Source organism: Staurois parvus, unplaced genomic scaffold (genome assembly GCF_062004578.1).
Source record: "Staurois parvus isolate SC_StPar_1 unplaced genomic scaffold, SC_StPar_1.0 ptg000186l, whole genome shotgun sequence".
NCBI lineage: Eukaryota > Metazoa > Chordata > Amphibia > Anura > Ranidae > Staurois > Staurois parvus.
The window spans coordinates 13,672,746-13,692,197 of NW_028317982.1; positions in this window are offsets into that span (position 1 = coordinate 13,672,746).

Genomic DNA, 19,452 nt, shown 5'->3' on the forward strand with positions numbered 1-19,452 from the left:
ATTTACATCCTTTTTTTCCCACAAATTGAGCTTTCTTTTGGTAGTATTTGATTGCCTGTGCGGTTTTTATTTTTGCGCTATAAAAAAAAGCTGACAATTTTGAGGAAAAAAAACAATATTTTGGACTTTTTGCTATAAAACATGTCCAGTAAAAAAAAATGTAAAAATCAAATTTAGTCATAAATTTCTGCCAAAATGCATTCTGCGACATGTCTTTGCTAAAAAAAAAAATCCAATACGTGTAAATTAATTGGTTTATGTGAAAGTTATAGCGTTTACAAATGGCGGGAAAGATACTGGGATACTTAGTTTTTTTTTATACTAATAATGGCGGCGATCAGTGACAAAAAAAAAACACTGACACTGTACTAATGGCACTGGGGAGGAAGGGGTTAACTTTATTTTTCAGGGAAGGGTTATCTGTGTGAGGGGGAGTGTTTTACTAGGGGGCGGGGGTGTGTACTGGATGGGGACAGGCTGATCGGGAGAGAGAAACTCTTCTGTCCCGGTCAGGTTGTCCTCGAGCTGTCAGGGAAGTGACAGAAAGCACAGCTACTGCAGCTGTGCTCTCTGTCACTGATTACCGCCGATCGCCGAGAGATAGCCGGTAAGGACCGGCTGCGACCCTGCGACTGACATCCGCAGCTCTAATCGGCGGGACAGGTAGGGCGTGGCGGCGCGCCTCGCGCCCCCTACCTGTTTACAAAACACACGTTTTAAAACGTGGTTTTGCCTGCCCGTGCCGCCCTGCCAATGTATTTATACAGTGGCTGGGCGGCATGTGGTTAAGTTGGAACTAGGGCAAGACCACAGCTTTATTGAACTTCCCAAAATATAACAACATTCAAAGAAACCATATAACAATTCCAGTCGCGGTTGAGCATCCACAACAAAAACACAGATAGTCTAAGAGGCCTGTCTTCCCCATCACTGACCCCAGAATTAAACTTGAAAGCATAGCCCATAAGCAATATCAACCAGGCCAGGTAAACCAGCCAATAAAGCTGTGACAAAACTCACAACGGGTGGAAGACTGGGCAACTCTTGTGACATCTGAATCTCCTCAGAGTAGACATGCCCTTGCGTAGCCTTTTTCTATAGTTTAGGCTCCACCCAGTCACCTCATTTCTTGGTGGCCAATCCTATCGGAGCCACTTAACATCCGTGTTTTAGGTTTACTCCCACGTAGCTGCCAAGCTTCCAGCAGTCAAGGCTTCCTTTCCCTAGGAAGAGGGAGGGGGGTCAAGGGGCCTTCATTCCTTTTACCAAAATATTTCCTTTTAAAATATGCCTTCAGACACTTCAAAATAGGCTGTTGTGTAAAAATAAAGATTGTGCAGTAGCCAACGGTGAATCAACCAAGTCACATAATTCTTTTTTTATCACAAAAAAGATATCACAAGCAAATGTTAATAGGGCTACTATAGTCTTTTGTGACAAGATTGGTCCACATTAAGGTTCTCGAGTGTTTAATCTGTTCAGGTTACTATACGTATAGTACGTTCTATGGTTTGAAGTCAAGTTTATTATTTTTTAAGTTTCTACGTAAATATGCAGTATAATCTTTTTTTTACCACATAGGCATCATAAAAATTACATAATGGGAAATGGATAGCACAGCAGAGCTGCTTGCTTTGAGGTATAATCTGTCTGACTGAAACCTTTACCATACATTATGATAAGTGATTAGTAACTGTTGAGTCATTAAAGTAGAACAATGGGCACAATTAAAATGATCTAAATGCTGTAGTCTGTCACAAACACTAACATATAGCAGTTTTATTATCTGTTGATTCTGCCAATACATCCGTTACTTTCCCCCTTTTTTTTAACTGGGTGGCAACAGTGAAATTACATGATAGTGTTGTCACCCTGTGGATAAGTTATCTTAGGTAGACATTTCGTTTTGAAAATAAGTATGTGAGAAATACATTAAAGCCCAACTCCAGCTAACATATTTTATTGAGTTACACCAACAGTGGCTACCACTGTTGTCTCAGCCAATGCGGAGGGAAAGACCCAGAAGAGCCAAGGCTCTCATGCACATTGCTGGATGGGGCTCAGATGAGTATTAGGGGGGCTGAGGGGGCTACACACAGAAAGCTTTTCACCTTCATTCAAAGAATGCATGAAAGAAAAAAACACCTTGAGCCTTTACAACCACTTTAGGCCATAAATAGGTGACAGTTATAAGCAACCTGGGCAATAATATATGGTTTATCAAGAGAGGTGCCTGATGTAGTTCCCCAAATTGGCCACTATGTGCTGCTTCTGAGTCCTCTTCAGCCTTTTCCTCAAACATGCAGCAATCTGCTCATGTGGAAACCAGTTCTGGGGACAGTACCAATGCCTGCGGTCCAGTTAAAGTCACTTGTTTGTCTCTTAGCCCAGTTGTTGACTCTCTCACTGAACCTAATAGTGGTGGTGTCAGGCATGTGCAGTTCATGGATCCTCTGGACCTCCTCTGAAATGAGATCTTTGTGGCTGTTGGTTTTAAATGAGAAGTAGGGCCAAAGCTCTACTTCTCTTGAAGGTCATAAGAGAGAACATAGTTCCTCACTCCTGTGTCCCAGATTCAGCTGACGCTGTGACCCCACTTTGCCCCCTGGGCACTAGTTTTATTTCAAAGAAATGTCCCCTAATAAAGGTTAAGAGAAGGAAGAATCCACACCAGGAATTACTTTTATTGGTGACAGCATATTCCTTGCTTGCAAACAAATAGAGAACAGCAGAGATGAGAGCCGAGTCAAGGAGCAGCATGTATGTTTGGGGGTTATGCCAAAGTCCTGCATCACAAGCAAAAAAGATCTGATTAGCCCCACTAGTCCTGCACCTGCACTTCTTTGCTTTCCCTTTAAAAGGAAGCTACCAGAAGCCAGAGCATCAAAGATTACATTGTTCCATGTGTTGGTCCCTGCTTTCCATGACCAACCTACTCATGGATTCTTGGTTAAATGATGACTAGTATCATTCAACCCATTACCTGTGAGTCCTGGTCATCATAAAATCACTTCCTATGGTGCCTCATCATAATATCCAAGGCTGGTGGAAAATGCTGAAGGGAATGGCGCTTATGTCACTACATGAGCTCTTTTCTCTGCAGCATTCAGGGCCCCCCACTGCCAGAAGAAGAAGACCGATGATATAATTTGACTGGCCAGTAGATCACTGGAAAACATCTATGTATACCTAAAAAACTGAATAATATAAATGCTGAGAGGGGTGTAGGGCTGGGGATTAGGGCACAAGGGAAGGTTGGAAGCTGGAATTGAGCTTTAAAGTTATTTATTTTCACAGTTATAAATATCGGAGGAGACTATGAGAATAATGTAGAAGAGACAAATAGCCACACACCAATGAACTGTTTCTGTGCAGGTCTATGTACATTAAAGCTGAACTCCAGGCAAATCAATTCTTGTTTAAATGCAAGATGCATGTGTATCTTACTTGAATCTTGGTAGGCTTTGTGTATTTCTTCCAGATCTGTTCAGTAATCCAGTGTGAATCGTTGCCTCTATGTGGAGGAATCCCGTAATAAAGACCAGTCACCGCTGCATTCTCTTCCTTGTACATGGTGACTGGTCTTGTTTCTGTCCTTCCTGTAATTTCCTATAGGCAGGATGTAGTGGATGTGCCCGCCCACAGCTCTGCCCTCTGCACATTTAATGTACAGCACATGAATGATGTTATTACTACTTTTGCAAGGTAATAAAAGTTTCAAAGTCCCTATACCGACATACTGATCCGCAAACACAATCAGGTGTCGGTTCCCTAAGGAGCATGTCCTCACTCCACAGTACACTGACAGGATAAAAAGGAGCCGCACTCTGGTAACAATACCTGGTAAACTTTTATTCAAATCAAGCTGGCATACTACATAAGTCCCCACCCATTAGCCATCCCAATGGACAAGTTTAACCTCAACTGGACTTATGGGTTTGTAGACCTCTATGAATAAGCCAAATCAGGGTAAAACGCATCAGAGGGTGTGGCCAATGAGCAGAGACTGTTGTAGTAAGAGTGGGTCTCCATCCTGTCAAAATATTTCTGAACTTTATTATGAAATGTTTCACCAAACCTACCTTTTCCTAGTTATGCTTAGTGGTCCTATGAGGTTTATGACTTTTGCAAACTAAAAATTCAGTGCATTAATTAGTTCTGTGTCTTTGTAAAACATGACCTGTTTATGGAAAAATTACATTGGTTTAGCACATCTAGTCACCTATTCAGTGCCATGCATGTTATATGATAAAAAGGTATGTTGTATTTAGCTGTGCTATGATAGGACTGATCTAAAGGCAGTGGAGAGCATCATATCCATAGTTAAATGAGGTGAATAAGATCAGTGGTTCACAACATAGATTTCCCTTGTCATTTGTTTCTTGTCCCTTTCAGGAGCACTGGAAGGATGATTTGAAGGTCATTATTTTTTTTTTCGTCCTCAGGGTTCATATTTAACATATACAGTGACCGAATACTGCACACTAGGATGCAATATATCAACTTGCTGAGTTACTTGTATGACTTGAAAAATATAGTAATGAAAATAGAATATACAAAATCCGATTGTTTAGTAAAATAAATGGTTGCCATCAAGCCCAGATCTGCGGACAGGCAGCACAGGTTGTTGCCTGGAGCCACAAGCTGCTTCTTGTTTCATTATCTCAACACATTTCACTCCTTTGTAGACTGTATAAATATGTTCACTGCAGTCATACATATTAAACTTTTCCTTTTTTTTTAAAACAGTTTGGGACAAGCTGGACAAATGAAGGTATAGGCATTGGAAAGGCACTAAAAAGAGAAGCAGATTACAAAAACCCGACCTTGAGTGTCATAGATCATATTGGTCGGTAATGGAAGTACTAAACTGCATAATCAGCCTCAAGTACAAAATAGTTGGCAAATTTTGAATACATAAGAACTTATTTGTCAATTCTTCTGCAATGCTCTAAATGCTATAGTGGAGCAATATGTAAGCCAAGCATCATTCCACTGAGATGGAGTTGTGTAGCAACTTATACAGAAAGCTGCTTTAGGGAAACAGTATGGGAATCATGATTACAGCTCATGGAAATTGGGGGGGGGGGGGTGAGGGAATGCTAGAAGACAGTTTATGCAATTACTAAAATATTTTCACAGCCAGAAAGCCAGTGCAAGTTTTGTCAGATTATTTGACCCCATTGGAATAATTTTCCTTCACTTTCTGACTCTTCTATGAGTCCCTCACTTAAAATGAAGGGGTCCATACTGGGACAAGTAGGCATAAACAGTAATAAAACAACCTCAAAAGCTCTAACATTTCCAGCTTTACTAAAAATGTATTCTTATTTTTGTCCATTTCTGTGAGATTTTCTAGAACTTCCTGCCCTGCTAGAAATCTAGGGGTAATCTGCCCAGTAGGTACACTGATAGCAGTGAAAACCTAACAGAGGCCCTACCCTTCCCCTGAGACATACAAAATGTGGGCTTTAATAATAGGCAGGAAAGCCAGAAAGTTTATCTCAGTTGTACTTTACTATTGTGACAGTAGGCAGGTGAAATCACCTGGTTGCGTCCTGGATGGACGATATATTTGTCCGAGGTTCAGGCTTTATGGGGATTTGTACCACTAGAGGGAAGTGCTGAGTCCTTCAGCACTGAGGTAATGAGCCCAGCTGAAGGTAGTGGGCTCATTAACACCTGTATAAAACTTCCCAGAGTGCTTAGGGAGTTGCTCCACCCTGGAACCAGATCTGTGCCTGAACTGTCTGGGGAGCTGACCTGTTATCTGTGTGCAGAGAGACCAAAGCCTGTGTGGCTAGCCTCCAAGTACTAGCAACTAGGTATAGCAGCAGGCTGTACCTAGTGGGTAGCTAGGGAAAGCTGTTGTTGCAGTAAGTAGCCAAGTTGGCCAGGATTTATTTTGATGTTTCTTTTTGGTTTACCATTTTTCTGTACATATTGTAAATAAATTGCACCTGTTGGTTTTCACCTCCACTGTTGTTGTGCTGTGCCTATCTTTTTGTGTTGTGCACCCATCCAGGGGGTCACACACACCCGCTGCCGAGCTAACCCCGTTACACTATGTATGAACTAATATGTGCCAATGGTGTTCCCTCTTTGGATATATATTCTTTATGTCTGTATGTGTGAATACATGCTATATATATTTATATACAGTATATATATACAGTGGGGATCGAAAGTTTGGGCACCCCAGCTAATAATTTGTATTAATGTGCATAAAGAAGCCAAGGAAAGATGGAAAAATCTCCAAAAGGCATCAAAATACAGATTAGACATTCTTATAATATGTCAACAAAAGTTAGATTTTATTTCCATCATTTACACTTTCAAAATAACAGAAAACAAAAAAATGGTGTCTGCAAAAGTTTGGGCACCCTGCAGAGTTAATATCTTGTACTGCCCCCTTTGGCAAGTATCACAGCTTGTAAACGCTTTTTGTAGCCAGCCAAGAGTCTTTCAATTCTTGTTTGAGGTATCTTTGCCCATTCTTCCTTACAAAAGTCTTCCAGTTCTTTGAGATTTCTGGGCTGTCTGTCACACACTGCTCTTTTAAGGTCTATCCATAGATTTTCAATTCTGTTGAGGTCAGGAGATTGTGAAGGCCATGGCAAAACCTTCAGTTTAAGCCTCTTGATGTAATCCCGCATGGATTTCAAGGTGTGTTTAGGATCATTATCCATTTGTAGAAGCCATCCTCTCTTTAACTTCAGCTTTTTCACAGATGGCATCAAGTTACAATCCAAAATTTGCTGAAATTTTATTGAATCCATTTTTCCTTCTACTCGTGAGATGTTCCCTGTGCCACTGGCTGCAACACAACCCCAAAGCATGATTGATCCAACCCCATGCTTAACAGTTGGACAGAGGTTCTTTTCATTAAATTCTGTGCCCCTTCTTCTCCAAACGTACCTTTGCTCATTCCGGCCAAAAAGTTCAATTTTAACCTCATCGGTCCACAGAACTTGTTTCCAAAATGCATCAGGCTTGTCTATATGTTCATTTGCAAAGTTCAAACGATGATTTTCGTGGTGAGGACGTAGAAGAGGTTTTCTTCTGATGACTCTTCCATGAAGACCATATTTGTACAAGTATCTCTTTATAGTGGAATAGTGTACCACAACTCCAGTGTCTGCCAGATCTTTCTGGAGGGATCGTGCAGTTAAACGTGGGTTTTGAATTTTTTTTCTCACAATCCTGCGAGCTGTTCTGTCTGATATTTTTCTTGGTCTTCCAGATCTTGCTTTAACTTCCACTGTTCCTGATGACTGCCATTTCTTAATTACATTCCGAACAGAGGATATTGACATCTGAAAACGCTTTGCTATCTTCTTATAGCCTTCTCCAGCTTTGTGAGCGTCAACTATTTTCAGTTTCAGTTTTCTAGACAACTGCTTAGAAGAACCCACGGTGCTGATTGTTGGGGCAAGATCAGATGAGTCTGGGCATTTAAAACCTTTGAGCTTGACATCACCTGGTCTTCCCAGACGATGATTGAGAACAATCCATGACACTGGCAGGTCTCAGCTTTGCAAAGGGGGCAGTGCATGCTATAAATTCTGCAGGGTGTCCAAACTTTTGCAGATGCCATTTTTTTGTTTTCTGTTATTTTGAAAGTGTAAATGATGGAAATAAAATCTAACTTTTGTTGACATATAAGAATGTCTAATCTGTAAATTGATGCCTTTTGGAGATTTTTCCATTTTTCCTTGGCTTCTTTATGCACATTAATACAACTTTTTAGCTGGGGTGCCCAAACTTTCGATCCCCACTGTATATATATACAGTATATACTTTACAACACATCAGGAATGTGTCTTGGAAAGCTGGTCAAGTATTTGTGTCATGGTTCCTTTAACTAGGTCAGTTTGAAGACATTGTTGAGTACTCAGGGGTGGGGAGTTCCAAGGTAATTTGGTTGGAGAAGAGAGGACTGATTTTCAGAATTCTGTGGACTGATGTCCATATTAGGGACCTGGAACTTCAGAAGTTTGAAGAATGTTGAGAATGAAGAATCTCCAAACCCTGATTATAGTGACTTTGTTCCTGAAGGGGTTCTTGAAAAGCAGCAGCAAGGTACCAGTGTCAGGGATGCAGAGTGGAGTGGTTCACAGCTGTGAGCAAGTGTGAAATCACTGACAACTGAGATGTTTGTTGATGAATCCAAGTGGCCTTTGCAGCATACTGAAACAAATGGGGGACCTAAGCCCAGTGGGGGACCAAAAGTCTGGTCGTGAGCCTGTTGTTGGTTTTCTTATACCTGGACAATGAACTGTTTGCTTTACTTTTGCTGAAAAAAGCTATTTTTTGTGTTTGCCTGTTTTGAGAGACCTATAAAGACTACTTACTTTTACAAGCATCTTACTGATGATCTTGGGCCTCCCATATCACTGTATATATGTCTATACACACACTAATCAACCATCACTTTATGACCACTGCCAGGTTAAGGGAATAATATTGATTATCTTGTTACGATAGCATCTGAAAGTCGGTGGGATATATTAGACAGCAAGTAAACATGTTTTCCCTGTATTTAATGTGTTGAAAGCAGAAAAAATGGGCATCACAGTTTGTTACGTATGGGGCTGCATAGCCGTAGACCAATCATTGTGCCCCTGCTGACCCGTGTCCACAGCCAAAAGCACCTACAAAGGGCATGTGAGCATCAGAATCAGACCATAGAGCATTGGAAGAAGGTGACCTGGGAAAGAGATGGCACTAAGGTGCAGTATGAGAAGAGGGTACATTAAGTCTGTGGAGTGATGCTTTGGGCAATGTTCTACTGAACTGGTCCTGCCATTCATGTGGATGTTACTTTGACATGTACCACCTGTCACAACATTGTGACCAAGTACACCCTTACATGGAAATGGTGTTCCCAAATGGCAGTGACCTCGTTCAGCAAGATAATGCTGCAAAAATGGTTCAAGAATGGTTTGAAGAACACAACGAGTTCAAGGTTTTGACTTGGTCTCCAAATTCTCCAGATCTCAATCTAATTGAGCATCTGTGGGATGTGCTGACAAAACAAGTCTGATTCATGGAGGCCCCGCTTTGCAAATCATAGGACTTAAAGGATCTCCTACTGGTGGCTTGGTGCCAGATACCACAGCATACTTTCAGAGGTCTACTGGTGTCCATGCCGCAACAGGCCAGGGCTGTTTTGGTGGAAAAAGGGGGATCTACTCAATATGAGCTGGTGGTCATAACACTATAGCTGATCGTTGTTTGTTCACCAGATAGATGGGATGGGATGCCAATCATTTACTGCAATTAAAATCCTTTATTTCTTTTGGGATGAAAACAAATGATAACAGCTCTTGGCAAAAAACAAGAAACAGTTCTGAGCATCCTCACTCTATCTCAAGCTTCATCTGTGTGGCGATTGTATATTAAATATATTATTTTGTTTTGAACTATATATTAATGAGAAGTCAAGAATATTAGCATGTACGTACATAGACTGATTTTGCAATCACTATTTTTTAAGGAAGTTATCCATGTAGAAGAAGTCATTTCAAGCATATTGCTACTGTTTCATTACTAATGTATTGACAACAACCAGCAGTATAACACATACCATTTAAAACCCATTCCACACATAGAAAATGAATACGCAGAATCATTTCTCTACTTCTCGCTGCACTTTGATGCCTGAGGTCTTGACCTCTCTTGGCACAGTAATAGATAGATGAGTGCATGAGAAGAGCGTCTACTGACCAGTGCGTGCATTCTGTATAGTAAATGTCAATGTGTGAGCAGAATGCCTATCATATAAGACTGGGCACAGCAAGACACCTTCAGATATATTCTTGAAAGGGAATAAAGAAGCAACCTGTCTTTAAACTGACATGCGGTAGAAAATGTTGTACAGAAAATTACATGCGTACATCAAAAACATGAGGAGATTGTTTTATAATGCTATATTTATAGACCCAGGCAAATATCGACACATCCATTACACCCACCTACAGCCAACGTACTTGTGTGGATTTTTAGAAAACACACAGTTATGTTACCTAATCTGCCCTACCACTGGAAGTGAGCAAGATAAAAGAACATGCAGCATTTATATATAACTATAAAGGTTACAAAAAAGAATTGTCTACAGCATTTCTAAAGTCTTCTGGAGGAAATAAAGAGCTTATTAGTGTTGCAGAAAAAAAAAATGTATATATAAATATATATATATACAGTATATACACACAAACACTATATTGTCGACAGTATTGAGACACCCCTCCAAATCATTGGATTCCGGTGTTCCAGTCACCTCCATGGCCACAGGTGTATAAAATCAAGCACCTAGGCATGCTTCTACAAACATTTATGAAACAATGGGTCGCTGTCAGAAACTCAGTGAATTCAAGTATGGTACCGTGATAGGTTGCCACCTGTGAAATAAGTCCATCTGTGACATTTCCTTGCCACTAAATATTCCACGGTCAACTGTTAGTGGTATTATAACAAAGTGGAAGCAACTGGAAAAAACAGCAACTCAGCCATGGTAAGTGGTATGCTTGTAAAATGACAGAGCGGGGTCAGCGCATGCTGAAATGCACCATGCACAGAAGTCGTCAACTGTATGCAGAATCAATAGCTAAAGACCTCCAAACTTCGTGTGGCCTTCAGATTAGCGCAACAACAGTGCATAGAAAGCTTCCTGTAATGTGTTTCCATGACCGAGCAGCTGCATCCAAGCCTCACATCACCAAATGCAATGCAAAGCGTTGGATGCAGTAGTGTAAAGCATGCCATCACTGGACTCTAGAGCAGTGGAGACATGTTCTCTGGACTGACAAATCACGTTTCTCTTTCTGGCAATCCAATGGACGTGTCTGGGTTTTGAGGTTGCCAGGAGAACTGTACTTGTCTGACTCCAATGTGCTAGGTGTTGGGCTGTTGGACAATTTCATGCTCCCAACTTTGTGGGAAGAGTTTGGGGATGGCCCCTTCCTGTTCCAATATGACTGTACACCAGTGCACAAAACAAGGTCCATAAAGACATGGATGAGTGAGTTTGGGGTTGAAGAACTTGACTGGCCTGACTCCTGACCTCAACCCAATAGAACACCGTTGGGATAAATTAGAGCGGAGACTGTGAGCCAGGCCTTCTCATCCGACTTCAGTGCCTGACCTCACGAATGCGATTCTGGAAGAATGGTCAAACATTCCCATAGACACACTCCTAAACCTTGTGGACAGCCTTCCCAGAAGAGTTGAAGCTGTTATAGCTGCAAAGGGTGGGCCAACTCAATATTGAATCCTATGGACTAAGTCTGGGATGCCATTAAAGTTCATGTGCGTATAAAGTCAGGCATCCCAATACTATTGGCAATATAATATTTTATATATATATATATATATATATATATATATATACACATTAAGAAGGTCCAGAAACTATGCTGCTAGAGGACTAATTAACTTACACAGGTCATCAAATTCAAAGACAATGTCCTTATCATATCTGTCAAGGTCCTACCTTTTCCCAGAGGTTATGTTACTCCATGTGCTGGCATCCATCTTGGATTTCTGCTGAGCATGGTGGGAATCTTTTATGCCTTCGGGTCTCTTAGGTCCATCCCCCAGAGGGGTGTGGCTGAGTACATATAAGCCTGTGATCCGCACATGCTCTTTGCACTTGTGTCTTGTGTCTTTGTCTTGCTACAGCTCTGTGTATACGCTCGTGACTCTTCTGGTATCTAACTCGGCTTGTGACTAAGACCATTCTCTGTGTTTTCCTTCGATCTGACCTTCCGTTGCTGAACCCGGCCCGTGACCTGTGATTCTCTGTCTACTGTTCTGTACCGTTTTGTCCCGTTGTTGTTGACCCGGCTTGCCTGACTACACTATAGTCATTCTCACCAGCTACACGCCATTAGTGGCGGCCATTACCGCAGCCGGGGTGTCTCGGGGGCCGCGACCTGGTTCCTGGCTGCGTCAAGTCCATCCCCACCATCAGGGGCCCTGGTGAAGGGAAGCCTGGGACTTAGAATCCGCGCCCTGAGGGACTTCGGTCTGTTGGTGGTGGTTGTCGTCAGCCAGTGCGTTACCCTGCCACTAGGCCTACCTGTCCGTTCCACAGCCCTGCCCTGACAATATCCTTAATCATATCCCTTTTATGAATTGTATTACTATATTTATTATTCCTTACAGCTCATAGGCTTATACTGAAAGTTTATGTAAAGCCGACCATAGATGAACCGAACCTCAGCCTGTCCCTGCTGAACCGGCCAAGATTTGATCCATCTATGGACAGGCTGATTGTACACAAGTTGATCCATCAATCAACTTGGATGCAACCAAGCATATCAGATTTTTAAAAATATTGAAATAAGATGAGGGTATCCATGATTTACTAATGTAATCATTGCAAGCCCTACTCACTTGTTAAGTGTTGAAAAAGTAACCAAAACTATATGAAAGAAGAAAAAAGAAAGAAAACACCCTATTCTGTAGGGTAAAGCCCCAGGGCAGGGTGATGAAAAAGGTTATAGATGGCAAATGAGGCTCACATGGATTAATACATTTCATGTTTTTATTCCAAAATATCAAAAAAGTAAAAATGTCTAATTGTTTCTAAATCACAAACACACAATGCTAGATTCACCTCAACCCTCTCAAAATGTACTATAGGTAGGATATTTAACATTCGATTATTACTAACAGCTATAGCCCCTAGCAATAATCATTGTGTTCTCCTGGCAGGGACAGCTCCCCATGCCCCCCTGCTGGGAGAACACAATAGCTCCATGGGAGGGATTCCCCCATCAGCACTAACTGCATTGATGGGAGAATCCCTTGGTTGCAGGAAAGAAAATCACAGAATCTATGGCCTGCTTAAAACCAGTCGTATAAGCTTTGACATGGTAATGTCATTACAAAAGTCCTTTCAATATTTTTAAATCTGCAGCTTTCATAAAATAGTACCTGAAAATCCTGCCACAAAGGTGCTAAGTCAGCTACTCCTATCTACGTCTATCTACTTTTATCCTACTGGTGAAAGGTGACAACACTCTGTCCCTGTCTCCAAAACACAGGATTCTGATGGAGGCTTCAAGTGGCCATTTCAATGTACATTCTACAGGCATGGTCCACTGCTGTCAGCATCCAGAAACCACCCTGTGGTTCCATGCAGCCATTTCTGGAGTGCAGAGTGGAGATCAGCAGCACTAAAATGCAAATAAACGTGAAAATAAGCATTTTATTTTTAAAACGACAAATGTATGTTATATAATATGTTGCACAGTCCTTTAGCAAACTAAATGTCATTAAGTTAAGATTTATATCTACAATAGATCAGCTAGACTTAACAGCTGCTGCAAGATGTTAACACAGGAAGATATAGAGGGTTCATTCACAATAGTTGCTATAACTTACATTTTGTAACAAATAGAAAATGGCGAGTAATGCGGAAAGCATTTTTGTGTATTTGCTCCTTTGCATCTTGAGAAAATCCATTTAGGGAAGAGGAGGAGGCGAGATCTGTGTTAAATATAACATTGCTAACATCACACAAGAAATAGTTAAACTTCTATTTGAAGTAAAAGGGTAATATTTGCTGTTGCTCCTAAACATAGCTTGAGCTGAAAACAAGCATCAGTGGAAGCAGTTCACAAGTGTTGGACCATGCTTGTATATCTCTGGCATCTTCCAGACTAGTTGGAGGGTAGCGAGATGGCTCTGCCCTCTGCAATGAGGACATAGACCTTCCCCTTCATTTTCATACCAGTTGCAGGTGAAGAAATGCCTCCCTACCCTCTACAATGAAGACCTAGACATTCACTCATCATTCTCCTACTACTTACAGTGCAGAGAGGTCACTATAGTTTCCCAGGATGACTCACAATCAATTCTTATTTTCTCCCACACTTCTTTGTTCTGTGTGTTGTAGTGAAGAGAGGCTACCCTACTTTCTGCAAGCAAGACCCAGGCACCATCTTCCCACTAGTTGTAGTACCAAGAGGTCACCTTACTCTTTGCTATAAAGACCTAAACCCCCTCCCCCTTTACCCACCTATTAGTTGTAGACTCAGAAAGGTCACTCTATTACTCTATCCTTTGTTATGTAGCACCCTCCTAGATAGGTGCTAGGTGTAGATTAAATTTAGGTGTATTTTGATAGGTAAATTTAGTTTTCACACTGTAGACAGTGTGGATGTAATTGTTGCTAGGTAAAGCATAATATGCACACTGTAATCAGTATTGCTGTACTGCTAGTTAGGTCTGCTTAATCTGTTCAGCTGCTGCCAGCCTGATAGCTTCATTTGCTTTCAGAAAGCTTGAGAAGTTTCTGGATAATAGGTGTGGAGCTATACAGATGGCAGCATGAATATTGATACAGCCTCAGCCTATCCAGAGAGACTGGTTATTCTGGCATACTGGGTAACTGTATATATTCTGTGAGCTCTGTGAGTTCTGTATCTTTCTTGCATAGAATTGTTCCAGCCTGGGGAAGGGAACATTGCCCTCCCAGGCATCTACTTCCTTGTGGGCTCAGATGGGTGACCTGAGGGCCTGAATGCTGAGACCCAGGTTCTGATAAAGCTGACTGAGGGGCTGTCTACTGAAGATCTGGTCTGGTATCATGGAGAAAGGCATGCAGCTGCTCTTGGGTCTTGTGAGTACAGACACCCCTAAAGAATCTTAGATGTGTGCTACTTAACCTCCTCTGGTGCTAGGGAGTCATCTGCGGGTCTGGGGTAAAGGGGACACCGGCTGGTGCTCCAAAGAGTTTTGTCCTCTTTACACCCTACCTAAAAGGACTCTGCTCAAATTACTACTACTACTGCTGCCTTAAAGCTGAAGTCTACTGTTTGCTTCAAGCATGGACTTGATAGCTTATCTGAGAGAATACCTAAAGTCCTCAACTGTACATAGTTTCTGTCTGTAGAGTATCCCACATGTAGTGTAGGTTTTTAATAGTTATTAATTTACAGAAAACTTAGTAATAGTTTTGGATCAATTATGTTAGTGTATCTATAAATATATATATATATATATATATATATATATATATATATATATATACATATATATATATATATAATCTATACTGAAGCATATGGTCTCATGTATACTGAGGCATATGGTTTAATTATTCTGTGGGAAGCTGGGAGCCTGTGACCTTTGTTTCCTTTCTATGTTGAGGCTCAAACCAGTTTTTTGGACTGCTATATATGCTTGCAAGAAAAAGAGCCATTGGAATTAAGTTAAGAAAATAATTATGAACCAAGGACTATTACCTCCAGGAACTTCAAATGAAGCAGTTGCAAACTCCCCCTAGATTGAACATGCTGTATTTATCTATTTTATCATCTGCAATACCTCTTTAAACCAAGTTAAGTAAATTCCTTTTGTTATTATAGTTTTGAGTTGACTAAAATTATCTTAGCATATCAGCATATCTGAAAGATTAAACATAGAAACTTTTAAGTAATAAGGCTAACTCTTTATTACAACACCTAATTCCCCATCCCTATCCAAGTTCTCCAAAAATAAAAACAACAAAAACAACATCCCTAGACTGGTCATTGAAGAAACATGTGAATGAGCCTATGTGCTTGACTGCAGGGCAAATTGTTTGCAGAACACATGGACAGTATTCTTGCAGTTCCTATGGGAGTAGCGCTACAGTTATGAAGACCTAGGTTCTTCCCCTTCTTTCAGCTCATACTAGTTGTAGACTAGAGAGGTCACCCTACCCTTTACCAGGAAGGCCTGAACCTGATCCATGCCCTACATCCTCATACCAGTTGTAGTAAAGGCCACTCTACTGTCTGCCAGGAAATAACCCAGTCATCCCCATCATACCCCTACTAGTTGCTGTGCAACATGTGACGTGGCATTGCCACCTTGGACCACATCTCAGCATAGGTCATACATACATTGTGTTGCCAGAGTTTTTAATGTAACCTAGATTAGGTACTTAAGGGTATTGCTTAATATACAGAGAATGCAATGCAAAAGACAGGGGATGAGCTTTCAAATGCTATGACAAGAATGATTAGATTTCCACAAGAAAGAAGGAAATGAACGTAAAACACACATAACTGTTTAAATGAGGTTTTGGTAATGCATAATTAAGCATACAAATAAATGTAATGTATTTGTTATAACATTAACTTTACTATGTTTTTGGTAGAACAATAAAACCTATTACAGCTGAATGTCTTTTAATTATGTTTTGAGATATTGGCTGTATATACAAGATTCAAAAACCCTTCAATCAATGTTACCTAGTTAACTGAGAGCCATGATAAACTACATTTCAGTTCTATACATTAACTTTGTCAAGAAAAATGCTGCATTGAAAGTCTGTTTATCTAGACCATGATGGTGTGTTTCCCACAATTCCACCTTCATTAAAGTATTGCAAGTTTATAATGACCTGAAGAGTGACTATTGATTTCTGCTCTCTATTACCCTATGTACTGGATCTTGGGTCTGAATGATTTATGCTCTTACTATACTGGACACTGAAGTGCCGGGTAAAGATTTGATGACTGAGAATATGGAAGAATTGGTATCAGAAATATAATATTGAGCGTAAGGTTCTGCTGCAATTGTGATACCATCAAGAATGTTAGCAGCGCTAGGTTAAGATAAAATAAAATTTAATTTTAAAGTAAACCTGTCACAACCTGGGTAATTCAAACTAAGCATATGATACAATACACATTCAAATGATCCATACACAGAGGTTACCGTTATGGAAAAATCCTAAGGTGTATGTAAATCATAGCAATGGACTTCTCTTACTGTATGTGCTCCCCTTGGGTCTGTTAAATATAACATTAGAAACATTTTTTATACTTGTTTGAGAAATGCAAAAACTGGTTGGTATTTTCAAAAATTCAATGTCTTGTGTCCTCTGCATCCCTCCTGTGTTATGTACAGTATGTATATTGAGCCCTTTTACAGTAGCTGTAACCTGAGAGTGGGAGCAATTTAAGCCGGCCATAGATAGAGCAATTTTCTTTTTCTGCAAATCCTCCCCATGGAGCCATTGTGTTCTCTCTGTTCTCCCACCAGAAGAACACAATGATTACTGCCAGAGGCTATAATAGCTGCTAGCAATAATTGCTTGTAAATCCAACAGGCTGGTTGTACCCAAGTCGATCAATTGATCAACTTGGGTACATTCAGCCTGACCATACATGGTTTGAACCTTGGCCGTTCATTACTGAACCGAATGAGATTCAAATCCTCTATGGCAAAATTTAGCAAAAGGTACTGGGCAGATCTGACCATACTCAGTCTAGACAATTCTGTAGTTGTGCTGCAGTCCTGGAGTGCTTTGTCTTACTGTGCTTGTTCATGAGCTTTACCTTGAGGTCACACAATCTTCCATTGTTAAGTGGAAGAATTTATAGTGGTACTAAAGGCAAAATCAAAAATAACATACGTGATACAGCGTGTTACTAGCATTACAGTGACACTAGATGATATCCCTATGCTCCATAATTATTCCATACACATCAACTAAAAACAGCCATCTATTTCTTTTTTTCATTAATAATTTCTTTCTCTGTTTTCTGACTCCTTGTAATATCCTATTTGAGCTCCTCTCCTTTTCCCTCTCAAGCCTATTTGTTTGAAATGAGCAGTGCATGTTAGTTGTGGTCATATGCATTGCTCTATGCACACTGCTAAATCCCATAGTATACAGTATAGTCCATTGTCCCTGGTCCATCTCAGGAGTGACCAAGAGAGGATGGCAACAATCTTTTATACAGTGGGACTATTAAAAAATAAACATAGCCAACCTCTAACAGGAAGTCAGATCACAGCAGCATAAAAAAGGAACTCTGAGATTTGGAGGAAGCTCAGAGCAATAGAAGGTACTTTTTTGAGTTATGAATACATGCTTGAAAATATTTTTTTAACCAGAGTTTAGTGCCACTGTAACACAGCAGTTTGTCAAGGTCTCCCTGTTGCTTCATTTTTTTACAAGTTGATGCTACCAGTACGTCTATTATTTCAGCTTAGTTTAACAGACCAAGCTGTCCAGCAAAAGTGGCAGTTAGAAGACTGAGATAAACCCTTTTAACACTGATACGGATGTGTTATATTGATTCTGCCATTGCTGTGGCTGTGTGTGGTTTGGTGGAGACATGTAGGCTGAGACTACTCCTTTTCATTTAATCACCTGGGCTGTATTCATTTATGTAAAACATTTATCTCAAAAGGGAAAACAAACTGTTGTTGTAACTGCTTGACAATTGTTAGCTGGAGTTTGGCTTTAGGGCTCGTTCACACTAGAATGCGGTGTAGGAGATCAACATGACCATGCGGCTTCCTGCACCGCATTCCAATCGCAAATACCCTTGTGATCTGCTGCGGGGGGATTTATATCAGGGTGTAGTGTGAACCAGCCCTTAATATGTAAAGTCCATCTAAATCTACTAGTCCATCTAACACTGCACTCTCAAGACAATACTGATGTCCAAGGGTATTGACCCTAAAACATGAGGTATGTTACTGGCCATATCATCAGCAAGGTGGCCAACCGTCAGCAAATTTACAGACAGTTTGTAAAAATCAATGATGTCTTTAAATACCAGGGGCTGATAATTTTGTCATGCTGTGTTGACGTTTGTAAGTGGAAACCAGTCAAATTACGTGTTACGGGTATTATCAGTGTTTCCATATTGTTTATACTGTTTAAATATTGAATGTTTTCATTTTCAATGTCACTTTTCAGGTTATCAGTACATTTTTCCAATGTTTTATCAGTAACAAATGCTGTGTGAGGTTGGCAACACTGATCACCAGATAAAAATAAAGGAAAAAAAAACTAAAAAAAGAAAACCAATGAAGCCATCACATCTAAGGATTGGTAAGCTGAAAAACATAAAACAGTTTGGGTTTGGGTTTGGGTACCCTAGAAGAATTTCCTCTGAGAGCTCCAGTCCTTATCATCAATCCAAACACATAGTGCTAGGTGAATCAGTTGCTAATCATTCTGACTTTAAAGCAAACCTTCTATTACCCATGTAGAGGAAAGCAACAGGTTTGCTTTAAAACATCCCCTCTACGTGGGAAGTGGTGGGCTTCAAGGCCGAGCTGCCACTTATATGTGTACAGCGGGTTTCCCTTGTATGTGTGGGGTGTACGTTTACTTGGCTCCACCAGCACTGTGACCCCACTGTCACTGATAGCTCCCAGCCACTATTTAGTCCTCATGCACACTAGACGTTTTAGGCTTTTGGCATTTTTTTTCTAGAGCCAGTAAACTCCCCAGCATGTTATCCTATGTGTCCATGCACACATAGGCTTTAGGCTTGGTTCACATACAGTCATGGCCGAAATTGTTGGCACCCTTGATATTTCTCCAGGAAATCATGTATTTCTCACGAAACGTATTGCATTAACACATGTTTTGCTATACACATGTTTATTCCCTTTGTGTGTATTGGGACAAAACAAAAAAAGGGA